General features: G+C 35.5%; 1 pseudogene; it reads right to left on the reverse strand.

The window, feature by feature from the left end:
* Positions 1-8373: 8373 nt before the first annotated feature.
* LOC149218859 (ATP-dependent Clp protease adapter protein CLPS1, chloroplastic-like) lies at positions 8374-9191 on the reverse strand (annotated as a pseudogene).
* Between the last annotated feature and the right edge of the window lie 14653 nt (positions 9192-23844).

A 23844-nucleotide genomic window follows, 5' to 3' on the forward strand; every position in this document is an offset into this window, starting at 1 on the left:
ATCAAACCCTATCTTAATTCCATGTATGCCTTCTCAATTCTAAATGTACAACTACCTTAAGAAGGGTGATGCTAAAAATGGGACCAAAATTATAGAAAAGACTAGTGGCCAAATCCCTGTCTTACTCTATCTTTAGTGCCCATACTTAGCGAATGAGAGCATAAGAACACTTACTTCTATAGAAGCACCTATAATACTTTTGTACATTTGACTAGTCAAACATTGGTCAGTGTATGCACACTAGCCTAGATTCTAAGGTGATGTCCCAACAATCATAATCCACTAGGTGTGTTTTCTCTTCAAAAAATATGCAAACATAGATGTCCTTTTTATGACCAAGTTGCACCAAAATGGTACCTCCTACCTACCTAGTACCTCCTTTTAGTTCATGACGAGACAAACCTACAAGCCACCAAATTTCTATCATATCCATGAGGTCAACACCAATTTGTGGTTCAAGATATACCTAATATGGAACAAACTTATCTCTAAAACCTAGGATTTTTTTTTACCTCTAATGTTTATGGACAAAGAGATATATTTTCTAAATCATGTGGGAGCCAAACTATCACCTTTCCCATGTTGACTCCCCCTATTGAACATGATGGAAATTCTCCATATATTAGCTATCCTTTCTAAAACTAACATGTCATTGGAAGTGATCATTAATCCTATGACATTACTACTTGACCATAATTTTTGACCACATAGAGCTTATTTTGATGTCTACCCTTCTTATTTCATGAAAAGACTACCCTATAAGCCACCAAATTTCTATCATATCCATGACGTCAACATTAATTTGTGGTTCACAGTATAACTAGGTTGGAATAAACTTAGCTCTAGAACCTAGACAAAGAGATATCAATTTTCTAAAACATGTGAGAGCCAAAGTATCACCTTTCCCATGTTGACTCCCTCCATTGAACATCATAAAAAATATCCATATATTAGTTATCCTTATTAAGCCAAACATTTAATTGGAAATGATGATTTATCATTACCATGACATTACTACTTTTGTGCGCCTTTTAACCACACAAATCTTGTTTTGATATCACCATAATTCGCTTTTGATAAATCAACCAAAATTCCCTCAACTAATGTTTGGTTACACAAAGCCCCAACAATATTTATACAATTAATAAATATTTATAAACAAATACCTTCTATTAGATAAAAGAAAAGACTCAACATTTTATTTAATGGAATTTAATTCCCCTTGAAAATCACGTGATCATTTCATTTAAGTTTCATTCAAGGTTTCATGGTTTTTTTTTTCAAATATCAAAATTATTTATTTCCCTCACTTTGAAATTTTTTCCCAGGGGGAAAAAGGAGAATGAAGGGTGAAACCATGCCATTGCATGTATGATCTGATTCATTTTTTGAATTGATGAGATTGGATTCTCAGTGCCTCCAATCATTGTGACTTCATTCTATGGTGGGAATGTGCACAAGGTTTCCCACACTATTGGTCAATGACAGATAGCCAAGCGCTCCATATCTCTTAGCAATTGCGATGGTCGATATCGAAGCCCTCCATCTCTCTTAGCAAGTTCAAAATACTTCTAGACAAGCACACCGAGGCACTCAATAGGCTATATGTCCAAGATTCCATGGAGGAAGATGAAGCCAAAGGCATAATAGATAATGGATTCACCAAAGAAGATGATAGGTGCCTTTCTGACACAAAAATCGACCAAGAAAATTAGCAAATAAGAGAGCAAGAATGCATTGATTATGACAAGGAAATCAAATGTCCTAAGACCGTAGGTGGTTACAAGGAAAATGCTCTAGCACATATGGATTTTGATGATCCAATTATCCATAAAAATGACAAGACCAAAAGAGAACCTCAAATTTTTCCTAGAGCAAGGCTTCTGAGAGCCGCAACGAAAATAAATGGGATCTTGAGGAAATGGATGTGGACTCAGACAAGAAGGATTGAGGCTTCATTCCATAGGAGAAGCTTCCAAGTTTCCAGAGGCCAAACCTAGTCAAAAGGTAGCTAACTACATTTTATCTTTATTTTTTCATTATAGGAATTATTGTTTCTTTCCCATGAGGAACTTTTGGTTGTTTAGGTGCCAAGTCTGAATGGTAAATATTCCACCAAAATCACCTTGGGCTTTCATGTTATGCCATCTGGGTTGCACAAACCATAGTGACAATGTAGCTTATTTGTTGGGTTAAACTCTGTTGACCGCATTAGTGAACCAATGTTAACTTTGGTGTCGTAGGTTGATCAATTTTGTTTCATAGCATTCTCATTTGTTCACTATTTTAACTATTTCTTTGTTTACAATCCTTCTTTCTTAGCCTTTTCCCATAATTGTAATTCCTTGTGGCCCTGTTAAAATTTTATGATTACCAACAAAGTGCCCTAAATTTGTGCCTTTCTTGGCATGACGTTTCAGGCATGGAAAAATTTGATAGAGGATTGAATTAGCTATAATTGATGTTGTTTTTGTGATTGATGATCTCAAGTTGAATGATATGTATAGATTGAAACATGGAATCATAGATCAAATGAAAATCGCATCTTGAAAGCTAAAATAGATAAAATGACAATGGTATCTTGAAATCTAAAAGTAAAGTGGATAGACTCAACAAAAAAAAATGGCATAAGTGTTTTCCCAAGATTTAATTAAATCTATTCAAAATTGTGTTAATAATGAATTCAATGGGGTTTTTTTTCTCCCAATGGAGAAATATGCTAGAGATAGAATCACTACAGGAGAGTTCTTAGGAATCCATTCTTGAAATTTTCTTAACCTACTTCTACTCACACCTCAAAGAATTCCAGGATGAGGTTCCTTCCTTGGAGCACCCTTTTACACTCTATAGACATAAACAGATGCAAAAATTAGGTTATTTCCTAGCCATCTTGGTCAAATATTTTTCATATTTTCCCAAAACAACATACTTGCCCTCAAGACCTTGATCAATATATTTTTTTTGAAACCCATGAATTTCTTGTATAGCACTTGTGAGATTCTTCAAAGAAACCTCAAGATCATTAAACAACTATTGTCAAAACCATTTATCTCATGTGAATGCGAGAAGTAGATGTCCCATAGACACAAAGGAATCTACTTATTCTTTCATCAAATCCTCTGTCCCATTGACATTATCCTTTCTTGTTACTAAAACAAATACATCTCTGAACATGGGAGTTTTCTTTATTTCTATTTTCTTCTGTTTTCTCTTGGTTCCATATCATGGACCATAAACTATCTAAATGGACATTTTAGCATTCTTATACATAGTGGCTGCTCTATATATAATATTAACTATTTGGTAAGTATTCTCAGTACCATAAGTGAGCTTCAACTTGCTGAAAAAATTGGAATCCAATAGACTTTAGTGAAAATAGATCTTTGGAATAGATTATGGCCATTGGAGAATCTTCAAAAGTTTTACTTATTGCATGCCCCATTTATCTCCAACCTCCACGAATGAATATCCAGTAAGGATAGTCATAAATGTACAAACAAAATTGTGTCGACTGTCCTTTGGTCAATTTCAATGCCCCTGGGAAGTTTTGTGAACTTGTTAAGTAAGTTGAAATTTAGATTTATATCTATTCTGCACTAAAAAAAGAAAAATGATTTCAGACAACTATGACCTAGAATTTATCCGTCTCATAACAATTTTTTTTCTCTCAAATCCTTATTTGATATCATCTTGGTCTCAACTGTAACTTAATAAAGTATTTTTCCACATGTAATTAATGTCAGACTTTGACAATCAATGGAATAATCTCCATCCTTTTCTTCTTTTCACAATAGTCAACCATTTGAAAATAGATAATGGAATTTTTACACACACATTCTCCATAGTCACATATGTTTCCCTCCTATGGTCTCTTCTTTCATTTCTGTATCTTTCCTTTTGTTATAGTGGTTTTCTATTCCTTGCATTTAATTATGGGGTCTAGATCTTATTATTACATTTTAGTGTTCTCCTGTTCAACACATTAATTGTGGACTCTTATCAACAGTTTCTTGTTAGAAACATTTTATGAAAAATGGCTTAACTGATTGCAAAATTGATTCATTTATGGTCATTGTATAACTCACCTAAAGTACTCGTGAATATTTTATATGTTTGAGGCTCGAGCTTTGCAAGAACTATGTTCTGAGATACTTAGATATTTGTAAGGGTGTCTTACAACCAGACATGAATGTATTTTGCTAGAGCCTTGCCAATTTAGAAGTTTATTTGAGGGTGCATAACCCCGGGTCGATGTGATTGTATCTTTCCTCAGTCTAGAATTAACATCCTTAGCGGCTTCAGTGCCATACCTTGTGTTGTGCCTCATGGCCCACTTTGGCTCACAATTTTCATCTTTGTGATGTCCAGGATAATTGCAACTATTACCATAGTGGCATATCCACTTTGATAAATCTATGAAATGTGTTAAGACATTTAACCCCTCAAAATCATGTGATGCTACCTCTCAATTAACCTAAGTACTCTTTGGGCCATAGATAATAGAATCTACAACAAAAACAACCTGCATATCAAATTGTCAAAATAAGAAAAGTATATACAAAATATATATGTCTCTCTTACCTAGAAATATTTACAGATTTTTCTTTCCCCTTCAACGTCGTTAAAGGTCCAAATTAACATAAAAATGCAGACTGATTGACTAGATAGAAGTAAGATTTCTTCACAAGCACTTTACCAAGTCACCAAAATGATCCGCAAGGGCAAGGAATTATCTTGCAATTTTGAAAATAGTAAAATACAACCAAATAAAAATTTCGATGAATTGAAGACAAGGATATGCACTACAAAATATTTAGCCATTCAAACTAAAAATAGATAGAAAATACACTCCATCATTTCCTTCAAAATGCAGGTTCCTTAAGTACCACAAGTAGCATGATCTCTTTTCTTTGGTTCATTTAATTTACAGAGAACTACAAATGTGCATTCAAAATTATAGACGTATTAGCATTGTGTTAGGTCCCTATACTACTAATGTACCCCCTTATTGTTATTAGTACAACCCCCTTATTATATTGTTGTGCCCATGTAGTCCCCATATTGTTATTATTGTGCCCATATAAGCCCATTATTGTTATTATTGTACCCTTACAATATTATTGTTATGTCAGCTCTGATTATATTATGACCCCTTAGACTCCTATATATAGAAAGGAGGTCTTGTCATTTGTATCACCCAAGAACTGTTCATTTGGGTAATGTAAAGGAGGATTCCCCCTCCAAGAGGATAATTTTTAAGGTGTTGATCTATATTTTCTATCTTTTTCTGAGCTGGTTTCATAACATTTGGTATCATAGCTTTGGATTCTAGGGTTTCGCTGCTCTAAACAGGACTTCGTGGCATTTTCGCTATAACTTTTTTTCTGCGACATTTTAGGAGAAAAAAAAAAACCCACTTGAGACGAAAGCATTCTGAACCCCAAGTCTAAATTTAAGTTCTTATCTTGCTATACTTTGCGAGATATGATCTGAGGAAGTGAGGGTGTTTGTATGCTCCAGAATTCCATTTGAAACAGGTCATCGTGGAATTTTCGCTATAATTTGTTTTCTGCATAGTTTTAGATTCTGAAATTAAAACCCATTAGTGATGAAATCTTGGTGAATATTAGGCCTGAACTTCATATTTTTCTTCGCTATATTTGGGGAGATACAGTCCAAGACATTTAAGGTTTCTGCAGGCCCCCGAATTACATTCAAAATAGGTGACCTTGGGAAAATTGTCATAACTCTCTCGGGGAGCATCTGATTCAAATTTCGTAAAAGGTGACAGAAATAAGACGGCCTCTAGTTTGTTGGGTATCAATTTCAGAACCTACGGTCGAAAAAATGACATGTGGCACATCGTACAAATTTGCTCGACTGAACAAGTCTATAATTAGGTCATTGCAGGATATTAGGCATAACTATTTCTTTGGGAATCTAGTTGTGATCAGACTTGTGGGGTTAGAAAGAGGACTCAGAGGGCTATCACAAATTGAAATTCCAGAACCTAAAGATACAAAATGACAGAGTTATAGTCGTTTCAAGATGGAGCTCCTAAAATCAAGAAAAAGTGATATGAGGAAGTTTGATGGCAAGGATCTAGTAAATTGGATACTACAGATGGAACAACACTTTGATCTATATGAGGTGAAATTGTTACAAAAGGTATGTATTGCATCTTTATATTTAGAAGCGAATCAATTTTTATGGTATAAAGGGCTTCGTTCTCGTAAACCACTTGTCACGTGGTCAATTTTCACGGAGGAAATAATAGCACATTATGAGGATACAAAGAGAAACACCCTCTTTAGCTAATTGATAAATCTCAAACAAAAGGGTTCAATGGTAGAGCACATTGAGGACTTTCGAAAATTGAATATAAGGGTAAATGATATTCCAGAGAAGCAAAGGATGGATTTCTTCATAGGGACTTTAAAGGATAACATTCAACATGAGGTTCGTCTTCGAGAACCTAATTCATTGTAGAAGGCATTCAGGTTGGCAAGACAAATTGAAAGTGAAATTACGGAAACAAGGAATCCCACCACTCATGACTATAATGATGGAAGTGTTTTTTCTCCTAGCCTTCCACAACCTACAAGGTTTACACCACAACAATTGGAAGAAAAAAGAGAAAAAGGGCTTTGTTAAAATTGTCATAGAAAATACACTAAAGGTCATAAGTGTGATGAGAAGAAATTATTTTACATATATTATGAAGAGGAGGAAGAAAAGGATCAAGAAAAATCAAAAGAAGAGGATATACACTAGCAACCAACCCCAGAGAAACAAGAAATGAATCCGACCATATCTTGTAAAGCATTGGCAAGAATTACCACTCCTCAAACTCTCTAGATAGAAGGACATATCAAGAAGAAAAAGGTTCAAGAAGTGAAAGATCACATCAATAAAGAAGAAATGAATCCGACCATATCTTGTGATGCATTGGCCATAATTACCACTCCTCAAACTATCAAGATAGAAGGACATATCAAGAAGAAAAATGTTCAAGAAGTGAAAGATCACATCGAGCATCAAGAAATGAATCTGATCATATCTAGTAATGCACTAGAAGAAATTGCCCCTCCTCAAACTCTCAAGATAGAAGTACATATCAAGAAGAAAAAGATTCAAGTAGTGAAAGATCACATCAAGCTTCAACAAGAAGTTCTGTAACTTTTAAAGGATAACACCACTTTGGTGTAGAATCAAATGAAATAGTAGGCAGATCAACATTGTAGTGAAAGAAGTTTTGATGTAGGCGATTCAATATTTTTATGGCTACATCTCAAGCAAGATATTTATGAGAAGGAAATGTTGGAAATACTACATGCAGTTAAGAGATGGTGACCTTACCTAATGGGAAGACAATTCAAGGTAAAAATGGATCATGATAGTCTTAAATACTTTTTAGAACAAAGATTATCTTTAGAACAACAAAAAAAATGGGTCACAAATATGTTGGGTTATGACTTTGAAATCATCTACAAAAAAGTGAAGAAAATGTTGTAGCAGATGCACTCTTAAGAAAGGATCAGGATGTGGAAGCATTGTTTTGTGTCATTTCTATTATCCAACCATATTCGATAAACGAAGCAAAGGATGAACGTAAGAAGGACGAAGAAGTGTGGCAACTCATTCAAAAGTTACAGAAGATCCCAGTTCAAACAATATTTCCAGAACTTGACAAGGAAGGAAAAATCATATAGGAGCCTGGAGCAGTCATAGAAAAAAGAACCCGACAGCTACGAAATCCATCAATTTCAAAGTATCTCATCAAGTGTAAGAACTTACCCACTGAAGATTCCACATGGGAGGGCAAGAATTTTATACAGAAGCATCAAGAACTACTCAAGCGTTGACGACAACACTTTTTGGAGGACAAGGTCATGTTAGGTCCCTATACTACTAGTGTAACCCCTTATTGTTATTAGTACAACCCCCTTATTATATTGTTCTTCCCATGCAATCACCATATTGTTATTATTGTGCCCCATAGAAGCCCACTATTGTTATTATTGTGCCCTTATAATATTATTGTTATGTCAGCTATAATTATATTATGACCCCTTAGATTCCTATATATAGAAAGGAGATCTTGTCATTTGTATCATCCAAGAATTTTTCATTTGTGTAATGTAAAGGAGGTTTCCCCCTTGAAGAGGCTGATTTTTAAGGTGTTCATCTATCTTTTCTATCTTTTTGTGAGCTAGTTTCATAACACATTGCATTTTCAAGGCACTAAATTCTAAGATTCCTATAGTTAATTTTGAATATTTTACTTATATGAGTAATATTTATGTGCATACCTACCACTCTACCCTAATCATAGGATGTAGTGCTCTTGACAAGTCAATATGGCTGAAAAAATCAACAACCATCACTTGCAGGCTCAATGGCACTAATTTATTTCCTTGAAGTTGTGTGCAATGTTCTTCAGCATCAACCTGAGCACAAATAATTACAAATGTGAGGCCATTGTAGTGGTATTTTTGCAAGATATTAACAACAGTATCAAGGGTCATTCCTAGCATAACCTCATCAAAACTTGCACATCATACTCATGTTTGTAATAATTTTCATTATGCAATAATACACGATATGGTGGAGATGTCTTCCTTGATTTTATTTGATTGTAGTGACAAGCAAAAGGCAAGAGACTTAGAAGATGCATTGGAGAAATTGGAAATTTTAAAGACATCATATCTATTTCATTGACCACAAAAATAAAATTCAAGTAAACATCTAGTCACATACACTCTAATAACCATGTCCTTCGGAGTAGATATCCTTATTTGATGAAAGTTCTACATAAGACAATACAATGAAAAAATAATCTATTCATCAGTCATCATTCTATTCACCGTAAATCAAACTCATATTCTTGAGCAGGTGTAGTTTTCTCAATTTTTGGCATCTCTATTAATCCACCACCTTTTCCCCATGGTGAGTTTGATATGATTATAGAAAACACCTGGTTCATGCATGTCCATTTTTACTGTGATATTTTGTCACCTTTGAGACTTTCTACCATTGTTGTCTTGTGGTTGTTCTCCTCACATTTCCCTCTTTGTACATGTAGTAGCTCACACATGCTTAATTTTAAATTACCCATAAGGTAAAGTTGATTTATGTTTATATGATTGAGGATGGGGAAGAATTAATCTTGAAGATATCAAACTGGACATCACTTCTGACCCTACTTGAGAGTACAAACTCATGTTGTACATAACGAGAGGACAACTCTAGAATTGTGGGCCTCTTTCCATTATTCCTTTTTCATTGTTGTTTGTTTCCATGACAATTTATTTTCTTTCCTGATTTACATTGATTTTCAGTTGGAGAATACTTTGTGCATAACCATTGGTTGAAGTTCTAGCCGATAGTAAATTGTCGCTGAAATTTGAACCTTTGAGATGGGCAAAGTATAGCTAGTGAAGAATAATATCCTCAAGGTTTTGATGCCTGGGAGGGATCTATTGGGGCTATAGCTTTCATGTTCAAGGCATAACATAAAGAGATATTTCTCTACCACATTTTAAAGAAACCAACAAGGGCAACAACTCCAATGATTTTTCCATTCTTGTCTTTTAGTTGCAAATCCTTCGATAATGATATTAGTATATATTTATCTTTTTGACTGATATGATGATAATCAATTAGATCTTACATGTATAGCTATTTTTGGGTTCTATTGAAGCCTCAGATTTGTGTTGCTCCAACATGGGGGATAACCACCCAGTCTGGACTTTAGAAAGCAGGTCTTTTTCCGCTTGGTATGGTGGCTCCAACTGGAGATGATGGGACTAGTTTCCCAATGTCGGTTTGAAAATTATGATGGGTGGTTTTCAAGTGATTGCAATAAGAATAATGATATCTAAAAAATTATGTGTGATATGTTATCTAAAATTTTTTTTTTTTGGTACGCGATAATAAAGATCATTCACGTATTAAACAGAGATGATAACATATAAAGATAATTTCTTTGACTAAATAGTTAGTTAAAGAAATGTGGAAATTATATCACATATAATTAATGATCATATATGAAATCAAACACTTTCAGCTAAGTATTATACAATAGTAAAATTAACACATAACAGAAAGAACATACTGCATATATAATTCATGAAATGAAATGTTATCACTAATTAGTAAAATATAACTAATCATGCAAGATAAAAGTACCATATGTGTGAGGTTTTGCTCATTTGACTAGTGACATAGGCCAACTCCTTTCTTCAATCAAATTATTCTCCAAGCATACAAAAGTGCATCAACAATAGACAATAGTTTTCTATTCAAAAGTAATGACCATGTTCCATAATTTCATCAAGGAATATTCAAACATACGAAAGTGCATTCTTTGTAAATGTCCTTTGATAAAATCGTGGACCGTTCTATAAATGCATGAGAAAGGTATAAATACTATTTAACTAAAGTTTGAAAATAGATTATACAAAATATTTGAGGATGTTTCAGGAAAATTTCCTCTTAACTAGTAACAAACTCTAAAAATAAAATTAATTTGATGACTTGAGGTTATGAAGATGTCTTGTTATCTGCCAACTTTTCCTTGAGATCACATATGCTGACATTAGTTTTACTTGAGGAGGTGCTCCGAATTGCATTCTGATCTGTCCTACAAAGATGGAATTTGTAAGAGGTGGCAACATTGTTTGCATTGAATTGAGTGAACAATTCAGTGTCAGAATTTGGCTGTGAGGTTTGACAAGAAATTGCCAATATGCCTCCCAGCTGGTCTTTGATAATTTTGTGATTGCATCTCTTTGGATTTTCATCTTTGCTTTCTAATTTTTATCCAAGTCTTTCATATCTGGCAGTGATTTTGGATCACCTTCTTTTATCAAGTTGGTGGTGTGCAAGTTATGATTGACTGCCTTTATTATATTATTTTCCACTCCTGCTGCTCTCGCTACTGCCAATTCTGCCAGCTTGATCCGCGCATCCCAATTGGTGAATAATATGTCTTTATGTGTTTCTCCAATCTCTGGCATATGAATGCTTATTCCTTCTTCAGATTATTTACATTCAATATAGTTAGAGATCTTAGTATTTCAGTCATTAAACCCAGTTCTCTGATCAATTACCTTATTTGTTAATTGATCACTGGTATCCAAATAAGGGGTGATATTGGACATGTTCTGGGAGAATAAATCTTGCTATTTCAACAGAATGGATTTTAGCTCCAATGCCTCTTTGATGAACTCATTAATAGTGGGGACATCTTTATATTTCACAATAGTCCCTTGCAACTCTTGTATTTTCAGATTATTTGCTGAGATATTTGCTTTGTGACTTATCCTAAGTACTTCCATAGTTTGCTGCAATTGGACCATTTGTTCTGCGACTTGCTTGTTCACATTTGTTTTCTCAATTTCCAGCTGTTGTTCAAGATGTGCTATCCTTTCTTCTCTTTCTCTTAAGAAAATAGATACTTCAGTGGCCTTATCAATGGTGGCAATAGCATATGCCCCTACAAATTGTGACAATCTGGTTAAATTTTTTAGTTGGATTTGAAGGAATATCCTTCCAGACTATATCCATTGGTTCACTCTATGGTGGGATTTTACATGTTTCCAATTTCCTTCTCTTCCTCTTTCTTCTTACTACAACCTTATGCAGTGGATTGTAGAATACATCTAAAGGAGGTATTTCTATAACCTTTAGGATAATCTCAAATGTCAGAAATGTAGGTATGATTTCCATATTTTGTGGATTTGTCCCTTGTTCATCTATTGTTTCAGACTCTGAAATTTTCTGAGTTTGTTGTGGAGTATGATATCTTGTAGTTTCTTGGAAATTTGTTGTTTTGGTAGTATCTTGGAGTTTTTTATTAAACAGGTCCCATTCCTGCTCCATATCGTTGCTTTTGTCTTTGGGACCGATATCTTGAGTTAGGTCAATTTTGACTTGTTTCATAGCTGACTTTTTGCTAGATTTTGTTGTAGCCTCTATTTCATGTGTCTTCCCTATGTTTTGGGCTACATTCTTTTGAGATTCTATTACAGAATTTGGTTCCTCATTGTTAATGGTCACACTGGGCATAGGTTTGTTACTAGTTCTTCATAAATCCAATGGGATTGTTTCAAGCCTCTGATTTCTAAATTCCTGAAACATTTTGAAGTCATCAGGATTTAACTTTACCTTTTCCCAATTGTATGCTTGTTCAAATGACTCAATTGATTGTAATCAATATTCAAATTCATGAGCTTCATGAATAAAGGATTTGACCTTTACTGACATAGTAAACCTGTGTTCTACTTGCTCTAGGTCAAATTGCCTACTTGGTAGAGTAGCTAGCTTGACCCTCTCTAAATTCTGTAATTCTTTGATTGCATGGACGAAGTTTGACAATGAAAAAGAACCACAATGGATGGAAAAGGGTGGCCATAGTGGTTTTTTCATATCTTTCAAACTCCTGGTTAGGTCTTTTCCAATAGTTTGGTGAGCTATTTCTTTGGCTAATAGCTTGTTGGGGACATACAAAGGAAGTACATATGGTTCTATTGTACTATCGCAAACTCTGATATATGTGAACCATTGCCCAACAATGTGCTTTCCTACTACAAGAAGGTGTGTAGTGGCCTCCTTAGAAAATCTTGGGGCCTTTTTATGAAAAATTATTTGATGTAATGGTAGCATAACACGATTGCATATCTTGTAAAAATGGGGTATAAAGTGGGATTCCCACATTTGTTTATGACTGAGATGGATGGGGTATGGGACTTGCAAAGTCCATTTCTAACCCATAACTGGAAACTTAGTATAGAAATAGATAGAGTCCATGATATAAGCACTCATAAAAAATGGAGGAAAGATTTCTATGGAGGTGGTTCTCTTTTGACGATATTCAAAAATAGTTGTAGCTAAGTTGTCAGATAGGATAGTAGCCCAATTAATTATATGAGAATTTATGCATGCATCGATTAAACGAAACCATTCTATATAGAAGTTGGAATTATCAAGCATTCCATATAATCTACATAACATGGAGGCTGCATAGTTATGGGGATTTGCTAAAGAAGCTATGGGGTACATACCCGTCTTGTCATATTTGAATTTGCTTTCTTTAACTCTCCTCTCCTGAATCATATTAAAGGGTTCTTCATTCTCTTTTTCAAACTTGGCCAAGAATGATTTATCATATATATCTTGAGGTTCAGGAAGATAATACATTTGTTTCAAATTATTGGCTTTAAATGATCCCATCATCTCCATCTTTGAATTCTTGAATTATCTGTCTTCAATATTGACACTCTCAACTACCCGTCTAACCATATCTATGTACGGTAGTATCTTGGCTCTTGCTCCTATTCTGTGAATAAAAAAGCAAGTAGCGTCTCTGAATTGAGCTGTCAAGGGTATTATTGAATTTGTTGTTGCCTTGGTAATAGTAACTTCATGCTATTCATTTTCAAGTCTATTGTAGATAACTTCCCACATCGTTGCTCCTCCATCAGCACTGTAAACCGTATCCAGAAATATGGGCAGCATCTCTGTAACTTCAGATCCTGAAACACTCTGTTGCTTCTGATTTTGTATTACTTTTTGTAAGGACATATCTTTTGAAGCATTCTTGAAATGAATGAGAGATATCTCAGAGTAAATAATAGAGGGTAATTAGGACTGAAGAGCTCTTTGAAATGACTTGAAAATGGGAATATTTGAACATAATCTCTATATTAACTAGCCATAACTTGAAAATATTAACTTCTTTCCTTGAGATGCTAAACAATACTTTCTCTGTCAACCCACTTGATATTTCATTAAAAACACAATAAGTTCCCCTACTTTATGTCTAATCTGTCGCATAGCTATTTTCAAACCTTGTAACATAGTGATATTCGTGGATAATGTGAAATACGATTGTGAAATATCGCAATATCGCATTTCACATTTTTTAAGGGGTAACACAGTGGCATGCCTTATTAAATTGCAATTTCCGAAAAGCGATTGCATATTTTTAGATTGTCGCGATCGAAAAATTGAAGAGGAATCTTTATCGCATATCGCATTTCAGGATTTTCTTTAGGATGTTAACAATTGTTACATGGAAAATTGTGAGATGTGATTTGCAATAATAAAAGTTCAAGTATGGGTCCTTTTCTAAAGGTTTAAGGCAAATTTTAGAGTTAGCGCTTATTTTCAAAAACTAAAATTTATAAGGGTCCCCATTTACATGTCAAATATTAACTATTAATCCCTATAAATGGGGGTGTTGTTACATAGTACAACAATTGGCGATTCACTTGGGAGAACCAGCTATCTCTGATTGGTATTTTGAAATCTCTAAAAATTTCCAAATTAGAAGAGTTATAGGAATAATAATTACATGAGCTACAAACTAAACAACATTTATCTGAAATCAAAATCACTTACTTAATTTAATTATTCAACTACTTTACTCTTGTAATGATAAAAATATAAATGTTTGCATCAATCTGTACTAATATTTAAAGAGGCGTAGTCAATGTCTTCTACATATTAGTTTTTATTGTTTGCTCATTTATAATAGATAGAGCATCTTCTACTAGTAGGCATTCATAGCCTCGGCAGGGTTATCTTTTAACCAACAATGATTCATTGTCCCATCCGAAGCAATTTTTAGAATTCAAAAAGATACTCATTTTCTTTCTTTCTCATTTGGATCTTGTTTATTTTTTAATGTAATTTTTCTTTTTAAGTTTCTTAAAAGACATTGTCTAGGCTTGGTAACCCAAAAATGACAACCCCATTCACTGGTGTAATTAAAATAAACAAGCTGGCTCTTGATGAGACCCCTTGTCCTTTGATTGATTAGATCATTGGCTATTACCCTGTTTTGATATGCAGTATTGGTAATATTAGTTTGATTATTCCCCTACGATCATGGTGTTGGCATTATGACACATGTTTGGCACTATGACAGAGGTGTTGTCCTTGATGGCAACTCACTCAGATGGTAGATCACAGTTCAGGCTCTTAGAATGAAAGAAAAAGAGGTATACGCAGGTTCCCTTTGACGAAGTCACATATACACGCGGGATTGCCAATCAAAAGTCGCGTATGCGTATGCACGCACTTTCATGCACGAAAAAACGCATACGTGTGGGAAAACTTATTTTTGGTCCATGGTATTTAGTCCTTGGTATTTGGACCTATGGTTTTGGACCATGATATCTCGTCTGAAATGTTGAACCTAGGTATTTGGTCCAAGGTATTGATTCTTTATGGTTTTGGACCATGGTATTGTGTAAGACCTAAGACTATAAAAGGGGAAGGAGATCATTAGGCAAAGGCATTGACTCAAGTATTGAATATCTGATGAAGAACTAGATCTGGAATACTGGTCATTGGGTTATAGCTGGATCTGAATCAAGGAGGAACCTAAGCGCAAGAAGAAGGATAAGTACTATTGATGGATCAAAACTAAGGCCTAAATAGTAGTATCTTTGTGTGATTTTGATCTGTTATTTTTGGCGCATGACTTGATCTATAAATCTCATAATCTGGGTATAACTGATGTCTAAATAAGTGAAAAGGATAAATTATCTTTTATAGATCTGTATGCAAGTTCAGCAAGGAAAAGGCGCGTACGCATGCTGGTTTTGTGATGCAAAATAGTGTATACGCTGGTTCGCCTTATTTCAGCAGCGTATGTACGCAGGTTGTACACATTGAAGTAGCGTACGTATCTTGAAATATGTTTTAGCTACTTCTGTTCATTGCTGCAGTATTTTGGGTTCAGAAATGGTGTCTCGTTACTGTTATTGTTTTCTGGGCACAACATCTAGAGAAGTGACTATTTGATTCAGTTTTGTTTGGTGCAAAGGAGATTGGTTGATGTAGATATAATTGATGTTTGATTGATGTTATTCATGGATCGAGTCTGAAAATTTATGAAACGTGGTCCCTGGAAGAAAAGAGAAGGTTGTAGCCTTCTGTACGTCAGCACCTACATACTAGTACCTCAGCTAGCACAAGAGCTAAGGGGGTTGTAGCTCCCTTCCAGGAGAAGCTGGAGAACGAGAGAAGGTTGTAGCCTTCTACAGGTAGCAGCCTGCACACTGGTATAAGACTGCACCAGTACAGAATCATTGTAAAAAGAAGTTTCTAACTAAAAGAAGATAGAGAGGAATTGCAGTAGGTGGTTTTCACCCACATTTGGTTTCCACCTGATATCTTTGTGTCCATGTGTGTGATGATCTATTTTGTTTTACTTCTCCTATTTACTGTTCTTATGATTAATGAAGTCCTGATGCACTGATTAAAGATCAACAATTAATGAATCTTAAGTTTTCTGATATACGCTGGTTGCTTCAGACACAGTATCGTATATACATAGTTTCCCATAGATGAAGTAGCGTATACAAATCTGATTGTGAAATGAAAATAATTGATTTGATAATACTGATTCATCCCCCCCCCCAGTATTATTTCCAACAATTGGTATCAGAGCAGGTCCTTTAGAAGAAGCTTGATCGCTTGAAGAAAGATCTATCATCATGAGCAACTACGAAAAGGAGGCATCTATCAGGCCACCAATCTTTGATGGAAGAAACCTCGTCTATTAGAAGGTAAGAATCACAGCCTATCTTCAATCTCTTGGTATAGAAATTTGGGATATCATGGAAACAGGATATACATTTCCGTGAGCAACTCCTACAGATACGGCTGGTAAGAAGCAGTATGAAACAAATGCAAAGGCTGTTAATACTCTATTAGGGAGCTTATCTCAATCAGAATTCATCAAGGTTATGCAACTCAAAACCGCAAAAGAAATATGGGACAAAATCATTCTGAGCTATGAACGAGATGATCAGATAAAATGTGCAAAACTACAAACTCTCAGAATTCAATATGAAAATTTCAAAATGCACAATGATTAAAGTGTGGCTAATTATTTCTTACGTATAGATGAGATTGTTAATTGTATGAAAAACTTGGGTGAAGAAATAAAAGAAGTTACTTTGGTTGAAAAGGTTCTAAGATCTTTGTCTTCTAAGTTTGAATCAAAAGTTTTGGCCATAAAAGAAAAATAGAATCTTCAAAGCATTACCATGTCACAGCTACACAGAATCCTAACTGCTTTCAAAATGAGAAAAGGGGGACCATCAGACATGAGAGAATCTGCATTCAAAGCCTCAGGAAAAGGAGAATACAATGAGTCAGGACATATGTCAGAAGAAGAGCAAGAATCAAACTTTGTCAAGAACATTCAACGGGGTTCTGGAAGATTCAGAGCCAAGCTACCTTTTAAATGCTTTGCTTGTGGAAGAGTCGGTCACTATGCAGCCAAGTGTCCTCATAAAGATAAGCTTGACAAAGGTCAGGAACCAGTTAGATGGAACAAAAACATAATGTAAGTAAGAAGAGCTATTATACACATGAAGACAGTGATGGATGTTCAAATACTGATGAAGATGAACAAGGTAATGATTATAGACTTTTGATGGCTTTTGAAGATGATGATTTCTTGGATGGTATAGATGAAGAAGGTCTTTATGAAGAAATTTCTAAACTTAAAATTTGTTTAGAAGAAAAGAATATGATTATAGATACTCTAACATTCCAACTTGCTGAAAGGGAAAGACACAATGAAAAGTTAGAATGTGAAATTGTGGGACTTAGAAAAGATATTGAGAAAACAAAAGCTCTTAATCTTAGATTTGCTAAAGGATCTGAAACTTTAGATGATATTATCAAGGTACAACATTCTCCTCTAATCAAGACAGGTCTTGGTTATACTGAAGAAGCATCTCAACCACAGAAGCCATCTACCTCCAAAAGTTATCTTGAAGCAGCAAGGAGAAGTGAATAGGTAGACAATCAACAGCAACGGCACAATGCAGATCACCAGGTAAATTGGGGACAATTTACTTCAAGAATGAATAGAGATCACCAAGTAAATCGAGGGTAATCTACTTCAAGGATGAACAGAAGATACAACCAACCACAGGTAAATCATTCTCAATTTGCCTCAAGAATGAATGGCTATGGAAATTACAATCACCTCGACGAAAGGTTTGATAATCGCAGGAATTTCTTTAATGGCCAATGTTTCTCCTTTCATAACTTTGGACACAAAGCAGCTCAATGTGTTGCCTACAAGACCATCATGACCAGAGAAGCACGGAACCAAAGGAGTGTGACTAGAATCATGAAAAGAACCTACAATAACTTTTCTGCTCTTGAAAATGAAATAGAATGTTCTATTTGTAACAACTTTGGTCATGAAGAATCTGAATGCAGGAGTAGGTTTCAGCAAACAACTCAAAAGGAGCAAGATTCAATGAGTCCCAAAACGTGGAGGAAGAAAGAACTGCAACTAGAAAGATGTGGTATAGCCTTATATGTGGAAGGGTAGGAAAATCAATGGTACATCGATAGTGGATGCTCAAAACATATGACAGGTGATAAAGAAAAACTTCAATCATATAGTGCCTTAGAAAAGGAAAAGAAGGTCTCATTTGGAAATGACACCCTTGCATTCATAAAAGGTAAAGGTTATGTTCTTTTGAAAGAAAAGGTCAAAGCTGGAAATGTTATGTATGTTGATGGCTTAAAGCATAATATATTGAGTGTCATTGAAATGTGTGATCAAGGAAACGAGGTAATATTTCGATCAAATGGATGTATTTTTCGTGAGCTTGATACAGGAGAAACAGTGATCAAAGGCATAAGAACACCAAATAATTTATACATACTCAAGGGAGGACAACAATAATGCTATGTAAGCAAGAATGATGAACACTGGCTATGGCACAGAAGATTGGGGCATCTAAGCTTCTCTCAGATAAGGAAAGCATGCAAATATCAGGCGGTTCATGATCTCCCTGACATCAGAATTCCAGAAAATACAATATGCAAATCGTGTCAGTTTGGGAAGTAAACCAGAACTAATTTCCCTGAGAAGGAAGGATCAGCTAGTAGGCCACTTGAACTTGTCCATACTGATGTATGTGGTCCAATTAGGAAGAGGTCACCTCGAGGAGAAGAATACTTCATATTGTTCATTGACGACTTTTCAAGGATGTGTTGGATAGGACTTCTGAAGCATAAAGACGAAGCTTTCAAAAAGTTCAAAGCATTCAAAGCCTTGGTTGAAAACGAATTAGATCACAGAATCAAATGCCTTAGGTCTGATCGAGGAGGGGAATTTACCTTAGATGAATTTTTCAATTTTTGTGAAGAACATGGAATAAGAAGGGAATTCTCTACTATAAGGACTCCTTAGCAAAATGGAGTAGTGGAAAGGATGAAGAGAAGAGTTCAACAAATGGCTCGTGCTATGCTTGATGAATCAGGAACTCCTGCAACCTTCTGGGGTGAAGCTACATTTGCTGTGGTTACTATTCTCAACAAGACAAACATCTGGGTGAACAGCACTCAAACTCCTCATGAACTTTGGTATGTTAAGACTCCTATGGTTAAATACTTCAAAATTTTTGGAAGCAAATGTTACATCAAAAGAACTGATGAAAACCTTGGCAAGTTTGAACCTAGAGTAGATGAAGGCATTCTCCTTGGTTACTCTCCCCACAGCAAAGGATATAAGTGTTACAATAAAAGACTTGGAAAAATTGTTGAAAGTATTGATGTAGTGATTGATGAAGAAGGAAACATTCCTAGGCTGGTAAAATCCGAAGATTTAGAAGACGATGAGGACTATCCTTCAACATCAAATCAGAATTATGATGAAGAGGAAACCCATGAGGTACCAGAAGAATAGATAAGGATAGAAGAAAAGACTCCATCCAGGTATGTTCAGAAGAATCATCCAGAAACTCAAATTTTGGGTCAGAAAGAGGTAGGTGTACAAACAAGAAGAACTATTTCAGAAGCTTCAAGCTATCTAACATTGTTCTCATCCACTGAACCACAAAATGTAAGAGAAGCATGCAAAGACAAATGCTGGGTCAAGGCCATGAATGAAGAACTTGAGCAGATTGAAAAGAATAACACTTGGGAGTTGGTTCCTAGACCAAACAATAAGAATGTCATAGGGACAAAATGGATATTCAAAAACAAGCTGAATGAAAATGGAGATGTTATTAGAAACAAGGCCAGACTTGTTTGTAAAGGGTATGCTCAACAAGAAGGTATAGACTTTGAGGAAACCTTTGCACCAGTTGCTAGACTTGAAGCCATAAGAATGTTCCTTGCTCTTTCTAGCTTTCAGAAGTTCAAAGTTTTTCAAATGGATGTGAAATCTACCTTTTTAAATGGAGACTTGGAAGAAGAAGTGTATATTGAGCAACCAGATGGATTCATCCTTGGAAATGATCCAAAACTTGTATGCAAACTTAAGAAGGCACTCTATGGTCTTAAATAGGCTCCAAGGGCTTGGTATTATCGTCTAGACAAATATCTTCATCAACAAGGTTTTTCAAAAGGATCAGCAGATAGCAATCTATATGTAAAAATTGATAATGATAAATTGCTAATACTTGTCGTGTATGTTGATGATATCATCTTTGGTAGAAATGAAGAAGCCATCAGTCAAAACTTTGCTTTGGTGATGCAGAAAGAATTTGAAATGTCCTTGCTTGGTGAGTTAACATATTTTCTTGGTTTACAAGTCCAACAAAATAAAGACGGTATCTTTTTATCACAAACCAAGCGCCTCAAGGAGATCTTGAAGAAATATGGCATGAAAGATTCGAAACTAGTATGTACCCCTATGGTAACAGGATGCAGCCTCAGCCCAAATGATGATTCAGCAGCAATTCATCAACTAACCTATAGATCCATGATTGGTAGTCTCCTCTATCTGATAGGTACCCGACCAGACATCATGCATGCAGTGGGAATAGTTGGAAGATTCCAGGCAAATCCGAAAGAAGCACACCTTCAGGCTGTTAAAAGAATTTTCAAATATCTTCAAGGGACACAAAACTATGGCTTATGGTATCCTAGAGATACAGATCTCATACTTCATGCATATATAGATGCAGATTGGGCAGGAAGCCTAGATGGCAGAAAAAGCACTAGTGGTGGTTCATTCTTTATGGGTTCCAAATTGGTATCTTGGTTCAGCAAGAAACAAAGTTCAATTTCTTTATCTACAGCTGAAGCGGAATATGTGGCTACTACATCTTGTTGCACACAACTCCTTTAGATGATGCAAAGTTTGCAAGATTTTCAAATCACTTGTACTCCACCTATCTCCATTTTATGTGATAATACAAGTGCAATCAGTATTTCAAAAAATCTGGTCATGCATTCGAAGACCAAGCACATACCTATCAAATATCATTTTCTCCGAGAACAAGTGCTGGAACAAAAGGTCAAATTGGAGTATGTTCCCTCCAAGGAACATGTTGCTAATATACTCACCAAACCACTGCCCAGGGAGACATTTGAATACCTCAGACGGAAGCTGGGAGTAGTTGATACATTGTCTTGCTATTGAAACTTGTCTGTTTTAGAGAAAAGTGGTCGTATGCGAGTTTAATGACGACAATCCGTGTACATACGCCGGTTTATGTGGATATATTCATGTGTATGTTGGTTTGAAGACAAATAGTGGGCCCGGCTCAGGATGAAAGGAGTCTGATATGGGTCTGACAGAGACCATCTGGCACAAGTTCAGGGGAGCATATATATTCTTCTAATAATGCATTGTTGGCATTATACTACAATATCTTGGTTTAGGTTCACAGTGTTTTAGTTTCAGGGGGAACAGGTGCAGAAGGCGAACATGGTTGTTGGTCTGAATGATGATTGACAGATGCTACTGATGATAGTTGTTGATAACTATCATATTCTAGTTGTAGATATTTAGTCTCTATGTCATGTATTTCTTTTTCTTATCAAGGTCATGTAATAGCCTACTTTGGATTCCCCACCATGCCTGGGATGGATAATGTAATGTTCTTGTTTTATCTTGTGTAAACTTTTGGTGTATCCCCACTTGGTTTGGTGGATGAGTCAATCACCACTTGGTTGGGAGATGGATGTATGTATGAGTCTTTGGTGGTAGGAAGGTCATTTATGATTTATAAAGTTACGTATCTTCTTGTAGAACATCTTCTTGCAAGACCCTGCCTACAGTCAGGGGGGAGCATGGACAACACAGTAGAGCAGAGATTTCAACATGAACTCAGGGGGAGCATAACCCTTTGCCCTTGATGTCAAAGGGGGAGAATGACTTTGAGTGACTTGGGGTTGCCATCAAGTCCAAAGGGGGAGATTGCTGGCATTATGACACAGGTTTGGCACTATGACACAGGTGTTGTCCTTGAAGGCAACTCACTCAGATGACAGATCACTGTTCAGGCTCTCAGAATGAAAGAAAAAGAGGTATATGTAGGTTCCCTTACACGAAGTCGTGTATACACGCGAGACTTCCGATCAAAAGTTGTGTATATGTATGCATGCACTTTCATGCATAAAAAGGCACATACGTGTGGGAAAACTTATTTTTGGTCCATGATATTTAGTCCTTGGTATTTGGACCTATAGTTTTGGACCATGGTATCTCGTTTGAAGTGTTGCACCCAGGTATTTGGTCCAAGGTATTGATTCTTTATGGTTTTAGACCATGGTATTGTGTAAGGCCTAAGACTATAAAAGGGGAAGGAGATCATTAGGGAAAGACATTGACTCAAGTATTGAATATCAGATGAAGAACTAGATCTGGAATACTAGTCATTGGGTTATAGCTGGATCTAAATCAAGGAGGAACCTAAGCGCAAGAAGAAGGATAAGTACTATTGATGGATCAAGTTCTTAAGGTCTGAATAGTAGTATCTTTGTGTGATTTTGATCTGTTATTTTTGGCGCATGACTTGATCTATAAATTTGATAATCTAGGTATAACTAATGTCTGAATAAGTGAAAAGGATAAATTATCTTTTATAAATCTGTACTCAGGTTCAATGAAGAAAAGGTGCGTATACACGCTAGTTCTGTAATGCAGAATAGCGTATACGCTGGTTGGCCTTATTTCAGTAGCGTATGCATGTAGGTTGTACACATTGAAGTAGCGTACATATCTTCAAATATGTTTTAGCTACTTCTGTTCATTGCTACAGTGTTCTGGGTTCAGAATTGGTGTTTGGTTACTGTTACTGTTTTCAGGGTACAACATTCAGAGAAGTGACTATTTCATTCAGTTTTATTTGGTGCAAAGGAGATTGGTTGATGCAGATATAATTGATGTTTGATTGATGTTATTCATGGATCCAGTCTGAAAATTTATGAAACGTGGTCCCTGGAAGAAAAGAGAAGGTTGTAGCCTTCTGTAGGTCAGCACCTACGTACTAGTACCTCAGCTAGTACAAGAGCTAAGGGGGTTGTAGCTCCCTTCCAAGAGAAGCTGGAGAATGAGAGAAGGTTGTAGCCTTCTGCAGGTAGTAGCCTGCGTACTGGTATAAGACTGCACCAGTACAGAATCATTGTAAAAAGAAGTTTCTAATTAAAAGAAGATAGAGACGAATTGCAGCAGGTGGTTTTCACCCACATTGGGTTTCCACCTTATATCTTTGTGTCCATGTGTGTGATGATTTGTTTTGTTTTACTGCTCCTGTTTACTATTCTTATGATTAATGAAGTCCTGATGCACTGATTAAAGATCAACAATTAATGAATCTTAAGTTTTCTAATATACGTTGGTTGCTTCAGACACAGTAGCGTATATACACAGTTTCCCATAGATGAAGTAGCATATACAAATCTGATTGTCAAATGAAAATAATTGATTTGTTAATACTGATTCACCCCCCCCCCCCCCCCCTCAGTATTATTTCCAACACATGGTAAACAAGCTCGTAATGAGACTTATTAAGTTTTGAATATTTTTGAATTACAATCTGAAAAAAATAAATTATCAGA

Source organism: Pinus tabuliformis, chromosome Q (genome assembly GCF_031772625.1).
Source record: "Pinus tabuliformis cultivar Carrire ecotype Pingquan chromosome Q, CPIR1, whole genome shotgun sequence".
Lineage (NCBI taxonomy): Eukaryota > Viridiplantae > Streptophyta > Pinopsida > Pinales > Pinaceae > Pinus > Pinus tabuliformis.